The sequence below is a fragment of the Lolium rigidum genome, chromosome 1 (genome assembly GCF_022539505.1).
Source record: "Lolium rigidum isolate FL_2022 chromosome 1, APGP_CSIRO_Lrig_0.1, whole genome shotgun sequence".
Taxonomy (NCBI): domain Eukaryota; kingdom Viridiplantae; phylum Streptophyta; class Magnoliopsida; order Poales; family Poaceae; genus Lolium; species Lolium rigidum.
Genome location: NC_061508.1, coordinates 235,850,164 through 235,857,431, shown reverse-complemented (window position 1 = coordinate 235,857,431; position 7,268 = coordinate 235,850,164).

The following is a 7,268-nucleotide window of genomic DNA, read 5'->3' as shown; positions in this document are numbered from 1 at the left end:
CACCTTTAAAGTTCAAAGGGTGACTAGATACAAGTAATTTGAGAACAAATAATAAGATAATCATGAACCAATCAATAATAAATTTTGAGACTATGCACATTATACTCAAAATAACAACTTTGCTCAATTGGTGCATAAAGCAAGATGATGAAGACTCAACATAAAATTAAAAGAAAGGCCCTACGCAGAGGGAAGCAAGATTACTCATGTGCTAGAGCTTTTTATTTTGAATGCAATAGAGAAGTTGAAAATATATTTTGAGAGGTATGTATGTCTATGTCAACGAATGGCATCAAATGATCTATCATCCTTTCATATAGTGACCTCAAGAGCGGCTCCCATGTGGTTCTCCGCACACCATTATTTAGGATCTCTCCAGTACATAACGTGTGGAGCTTTATTTATTTATTTGTTTATTTCATATTTTATGTGGGATTGGCACCCATTTGTCTTGCTCTTTGCAATATTAAGGACTTAGCACATTATTCATGCTAGTCACGGAATGAATTCATGAAAATACAATAAACCATTCAATACTTCCTCATGAGGCTAAAACAAAACACAAAACAGGTAATAATGTTTGAAGGTTTAAAGATAGCACACAAGCAATTCACTTTGGAGTGGCGGTGAAATACCACATATAGGTATGTATGGTGGACACAATTGATAACTTTGGTTTTTGGTAGTTGGATGCACGAGTAGAGCTCATACTCAGTAATGCGAAGGCTAGCAAAAGACTAGAAGCGACCAACTAGGGAGCAATAATGGCCATGATCATGCATAGCGATAAAATATTATTAATCAAAGCATAAAGTGATATTACAAGTCAAAAACTAAATGATCATATAGGCTTTAGGTGACTGGTTTGTAGTCATAACATGATGTAAACATGTGCCAAGTCAACACAATAAAGCATCAAAGGAGAATATCACAATATTATGCTTTGTATGTTGAAAACAATAAATGATTATATCAATGTCACATTAAGCACTCTAAAATATTTGACACAAGTCATGCTAGAACAATAACTACTAAGCATATGATAATAATAACATCCAACATGACATGCCAAAGTCTATCCACAGTCTAAACAAGCTTCCTTTTGCATCACTATAAACATGAAACATTTTATTCGTCTCCAACACCAATCAACTTATTTGAAACAACTCTCGTAGCTAATAATCAATGAAGACCAGAGAGCTAATCATACCTAAATAAAGAAAACTAACAAGCTCTGAACAAAATAAGAGTGGAAAACCAAGAGCTAAATGTAACACCCCAATTTTTAATAAAAAGAAAGTTAGAGAATTCCAGAAAGCAAAATTTCAAACCAACAAAAACTTTTCTTTTTGCATATAGTACCATGCATAGGACTTGTGCATTTGAGTGATATGCCATGATGATTGCTTTTACTTGTATTTGCTATACTCTAAAACCCTAGTGTGATCATATGAAGATCACCAACCAAATAAATCAAAGAGGAAGAAAATCCAATAAAATGCAAAACCCTAAGAACCCCCACATATGCCATATGGCATTTTTATAAATTTTGACCCTAGACCTATTTGGTCTTCACCATTAGTTGAATAATGTTATTAAACACTTATTACAACTTTTGGAATCAAGGTTTCACATTTCAAATGAATTTCAAACACTTTTCCCACTCACATATGATAATGGTCAAATCTGCCAAATTTAGTCTGATCACCACTTTGAGCCCCTGCAATTCAATTTGCCCAAACCAATTCTTGCTAACTCTTTGCACCATTTCAAAGTCAACATCAAGGTGAACAACTTTGGTGAAGACCATCATGCTAAATTCATCTTTGATCAATAGCTATGCTCATCCAAAGTTGCAACATTTTAACAAGTGGAACAATCTCACACTTGTCAATTTTTGCAATTCTTGATTTCTACTTTTTCCACCACCACCTCAAATCATCTCTGGTCAATTACAACTAATACCAACACTCACATTTCAAAAACTTTCACCTTTTGAATTATTTCAAATTTGGAGAATTTTGCAAATTGCAAAATGTGGCACTATTTGACACTATTTGAAATAGTGTTCTATACACACCTAATCTACACCACACTACCCTAAATGGTTCCCCTGCCCCCTCTCACCCTTAATGGCAACATAGAAACCCTAGGGAGAGGAGGAGCAAGGCTAGACATGGCCATGCCGGCCATGTCGCCCAACCCGACAACCTCCCCCTCTCTCCATTGCTTCTCTGCCTGGGCCACCTCGCCACCGTGCGCCAACACACCTCCTACGCCACCCTAGCACCGCCATTGTCGAGCTCGACGACGACACACGCCGGAGACAGCGCGCCCAAACTCGCCCTGCATGCCGTGGACGTCGCACGAGAGCGCGCACTGGCCACGCGCCGCGCAGCCACTCCGCGCACGCCCTGGTCCCTCTCTCGACAGGTTGAGCACTGCCGTGACACCTCAGCCCCGCCAGACACGCGCCCAGCCCCAACCCGTGACCGCCGGTGCCGGAGACGACGACTTGTTCCCGTATGCGCCGCGGCCGTCGTGGAAGAAATGCGACCCAACCAGACGTCCTCCGACCAAGCCAACACCACCCCTAGCTTCGCCTGGAAGAGGAGAACCCGACAGCGCCCTCTCCTAGCCCAACAGCTCGCTGGAATCACCGCGAGCATGTCGACCTCGCCGCAGCCCTCACGGTCACTCGCTCGCCTATAAAAGGAGAGCTCCGTTCGTCAAATTGAGCACACCAGCACCCTTCCCTCTTCTCACTCGACCGCCTGAGCCACTCCACCATCAACATTCACCGCCGTAGCCACCCAATCGCCACCTCACTGCCGACGGACGCCGCGGAAGCTTGCCGCCGATTGAAGCCGATCCAGGAGTTGCCGCCGGTACCAGTCGACTCGCCGTCGTCTACACCTTCACCGCGCACACTGCCAACCCTAGCTGGAGCCGCGGTGAGCTCTCCGACCCCCTACCCTCGCCGCCAACCTCTCTGCCTCTCGCCGGAGAAGATGACGCACCAGCGCCGTCCGATCTCCTTCTAATCCTACGCCCCACACTGATTCATACCGATTCGGGTTTTAAGAGAGACTGACGGGTGGCCCCCACCCTGTCAGCAGGCCCGCGCGCACTGGATGCGTTGCTGGGCCGTTTCTTCCTTTTTCAAACCGTTTCGGCCCAGTTAGTTTCCCGCCGGCCCTTTTAGTTCAATCTGAGTTTAATTAATTCAAACGAATTTCAATACTGCCCAAACTTTGAAATTCAACCATTTCAAATTGGCTAAACCAAAGTTAGTGAATTTTATGTTGTTAGAAAGCCACTGAAATTCTCTACAACATGCCACTGGCCCCATGGCCAGATCCCTTGTAGAATTAATGTGACAAAAATAACAAGACAGGGACTTCTCCCTATTCAAATAATTCTTAAAAATCAACCAAAATAGATATTAAGTTAATTCCAACTCTAATAGCTCACATTTGACATACACTAATTGTTTATGCAATAAAATGGTGTGGTCACTTTGCATGATCATGCCCTAGTTTAATTAATGGATATTTTGACTAGTTTAACTAGTTAATATTGTCCAAAACTATTAAAGTTAAAGTGTGTGAAGTCTTACACTTCATTTAAACTTGTCTCACATGGATTCATGGGATGCTTGGACCCCTGGTTCCAAACTCTCTTATATGAATTACTTGAGATTTAAATCAAATGTAGTGTTATTTAAATGGTATGAGGTGATCCACCCCATTTAAATCTTTTTCCAAAATGATGATGATGAACATTTGACTTAGGTCAATATGAGTTCATCCATGATTGTTGAGAAATTAAATCTTAAGAAGATTTCAATGAGAGGAAATTATTTCTCAAGAACCCTATGGAAACTATCCTTTACATATGGAATACAAAGAAGTGAATTCTAATTAAACCCCACAACCCATGCACCCTAGTTTATTTACTTGTGTGCATAGAGTAGTTTGTGTGTTCTATGTGATATATGGAATAGCCATTGAATTAGTGAGTAATTATACTCGTATTCAACTTTAGACGGTAGCACCGGAGAGTACGCCGAAGAAGAAGGTTGCTACCAAGAGGAGGAGGAGGAACAGTTTGAGAACTACCAAGGCAAGCTAATATTCTTGCAAAGTGCAAAGCCCCTTGGGGCAAGGCACCCTGTTTTCTTATCTTTTCTTATATGAACCCATCCCAAGTTTTTACTTTACAAGTTTTTACTTGTTTTCTAAATGAGTTACTTTTATAGTTAACTTTGGTCAAAGTACAAGTTGATTACTAGAGTAGTGAGTTAGTCTTCTTCAAGCAAAGCAAGTTAGCACCCCTCATGAATTAGAGCTAGTGCTAATGAATTAAAACTTGACTACACTAGATGGGAACTTTGTGAATTTGAAGGATTTTTGAAACCTTGGAATGAAGATGCATTCCATTGAATGATTTTTGAAGGTGAATATGACCAAGATGGTGATTTTTGATAAACAATGATGTTGGTTTGAATGCGATACCTTTCCAATTATTAAGTACCCCCACAATACCTGATTATGGGTAGGGCTTAACTGGAAGTTTATGCGTCTTAGTATGGGTTCCCTCTAAACAAGCGTCATCGGGGTTATGCCGAAAGCTGCCTCTACCACAAAAGAAACGATATGATATGATGCGAAATGAGGTGAATGTCCGGCCCAAGCCCCGTGCGCTTCCCAGGCCGACTGTCCGTTTTCACCGGGAGGCCAAGCTCATGGGGAGAGGTGCTCATACTAGGATTTGTAAGTGAAAGGTTATGGTTGATGATCCGCGTATCGTGTTACGATGATTCGGGGAAATCCCGACGGATGAAATCAAATGTTGTGGCACAAGTGTGCAACCTCTGCAGAGTGTAAACCTATTCGAATAGCCGCGTCCACGGTTACGGACGGTTGGAAAGGCCATACAGTTTCCGATGTCATATCTTTGAAAATGATGTTGAAAAGGTGGATGGTGAAATGACTTGTGGTGGATTGAATTGAAATCACCACTTGAATGGTGGGAATGACACTAATGTTCCCGCTTGAGTTAGTTAGCACTTGAATAGGCTTTTCTCAAACTTTGTGAACTAAAACTAGCTTTATGCAAATAAACTAGAGCCTAGCAAACCATACTAGAATGTCTAGCACTTACATTAGTATTAGTTTGCGAGTACTCAACGTACTCACGGCTTTGTCCCTGGCTATTCTAATGGCCAGAGTATGAAGACGACCAAGGAGATGACCAGCAGGACGCCTACGACAACTAAGCGCCTTCCGACGTCAAGCGTTGGCCTCGTGGCCTAGAGAGTCCTTGTATCTTACGCTTCCGCTATGTTGAACTATGAACTTGTGTTTGTTCGTTGATCAATAGATCAACTATTCGTGTAATATGGATCATGTGATTCCAAATTTGTAAGACTTATGGTTTGTAATGAATGATGACTGTGATACTTAACTATTATGCCTCGCAACAACAATATTCCTGGGATTGTGATGTATGACATAATAGGCATTCGGACTTAAAAATCCGGGTGTTGACAAGTTGGTATTAGAGCCATTGTTTGACCTTAGAAGACCTTAGTTAGAAGGGGCGTTCTGAAAAACTTAACTTTGAAATCAAATGAAAGAAACTATTTGTGAAAAATTACTACCCTCTTGTCTTTGAGACTTTGCCAAAATTTGATGAATCATGTTTATCTTATTTGAATCAACTTAAAACTTTGCCACACTTTGCACTCTCTAACTTACTCATCCAATTCTCTTTCAGATGGCGCTGAATGAAGCCATCAACACCAAGTTTTACCAGCTTGGGAACGGAGGAAGCTTGATCTTCGAGCACGACCTCAACGCCCTCTCTGACTTCCTTGGACGCCCACACCCCGAGTTTCACGGGGTTCAGCTGGACGACACGCCCGGAGGAGAGTTGCAGTGGGTGATCACTGCCGACTTGAGGGGCAAGATGGAGCCTCCCACTTCGGAGAGGATCCTCTTCTCCTTCCGTGAGAGCAACTGGCTCGACGGACTCGCACGTGGCCTACAGGAGGCACTTGCGCGCCTCTGTGGACAGAACGTGGTGAGCATCCTCGCCTCTCGCTATGCCCACCTTGTGAGGCGTGATGCTGCGGGAGTGCCCATGGAGCTGCAGCCGCACCCGGAGTTGAGGCACCATGCTGAGCACCTGGACTTCATGCTCTACCAGACTCAGAGGGACCTCGACGCCACTCGCGCTTACGCGAACCAGACCCATGCTCACATCACCGAGCAGGGTGAGGCGATCAAGCTACTCAACAACGACCGCAAGAGCCTTTGCCAGCAGCGTGCCAAGAAGGACGCTACGATTCATCGCCTTCGCGCCCGGATCGCGTCACTTGAGGCCACTGTCAAGGCCCAGGAGGATCAGATTCGTCGGCTCGGAGGATGACGATGGAGGCATCGACATTCGGGGAGGAGACGCCTTCCTGAGCGACGACAACGACTTTGAGGAGGACGAGAACACCGAGGAGGAGGACTACGAGTTCCCGGAGGCGGGACCCGACGACTACGTCCCGATCGATGTCGATGATGAGGAGTAGTTGCACTAGTTCACTTATAGTAGGTGTGAGTTGTATCCCGTCCCTTGTATCGTAGCATGAGAATGGTTCTTAAAACCATTGGAGTATGTGTGTAGTTTGTACTATGTGTTGCATGAATGAATGAATGTAATGTTTGTCATGAAAAGATTACAAGTTTTCAAATGTTTTTCAAACTTAACCAAAATGAACCATAGATCGTTCCCTCTTATCTCATAATCTTCTACATCTTCAGATGGCCCCTCCAAATCGCACCAACGACGTGATGCTGCAACTTCTGCAAACCATGCTTGCAGACCGGGAAACCGAAAGAGCCGAACGCCAAGCCAACCTCATCGCCTTGCAGAACATCGCCAACCAAGGCCATGGAAATCATGACCACCCCGGATCCAAGCTCAAGAACTTCCAAAACACCAACCCTCCGGTGTTTAGCAAGACCGAGGAGCCCCTCGACGCCGACGATTGGCTCCAGACTATGGAGAACAATCTGGAGGTAGCTGGAGTGGAAGCCAACGAGAAAGGTGTTGTTCGCCACTAACTATCTCGCTTGGACCAGCCCGCGCTTGGTGGACAAGCACCCGTGCCATGAACGGAGGTCAATTCATGACTTGGGAGGATTTCAAACTCAAGTTCAGCAAGTACCATGTACCCCGGGTCTTATCAAGAAGATGAGGGATGAATTCCG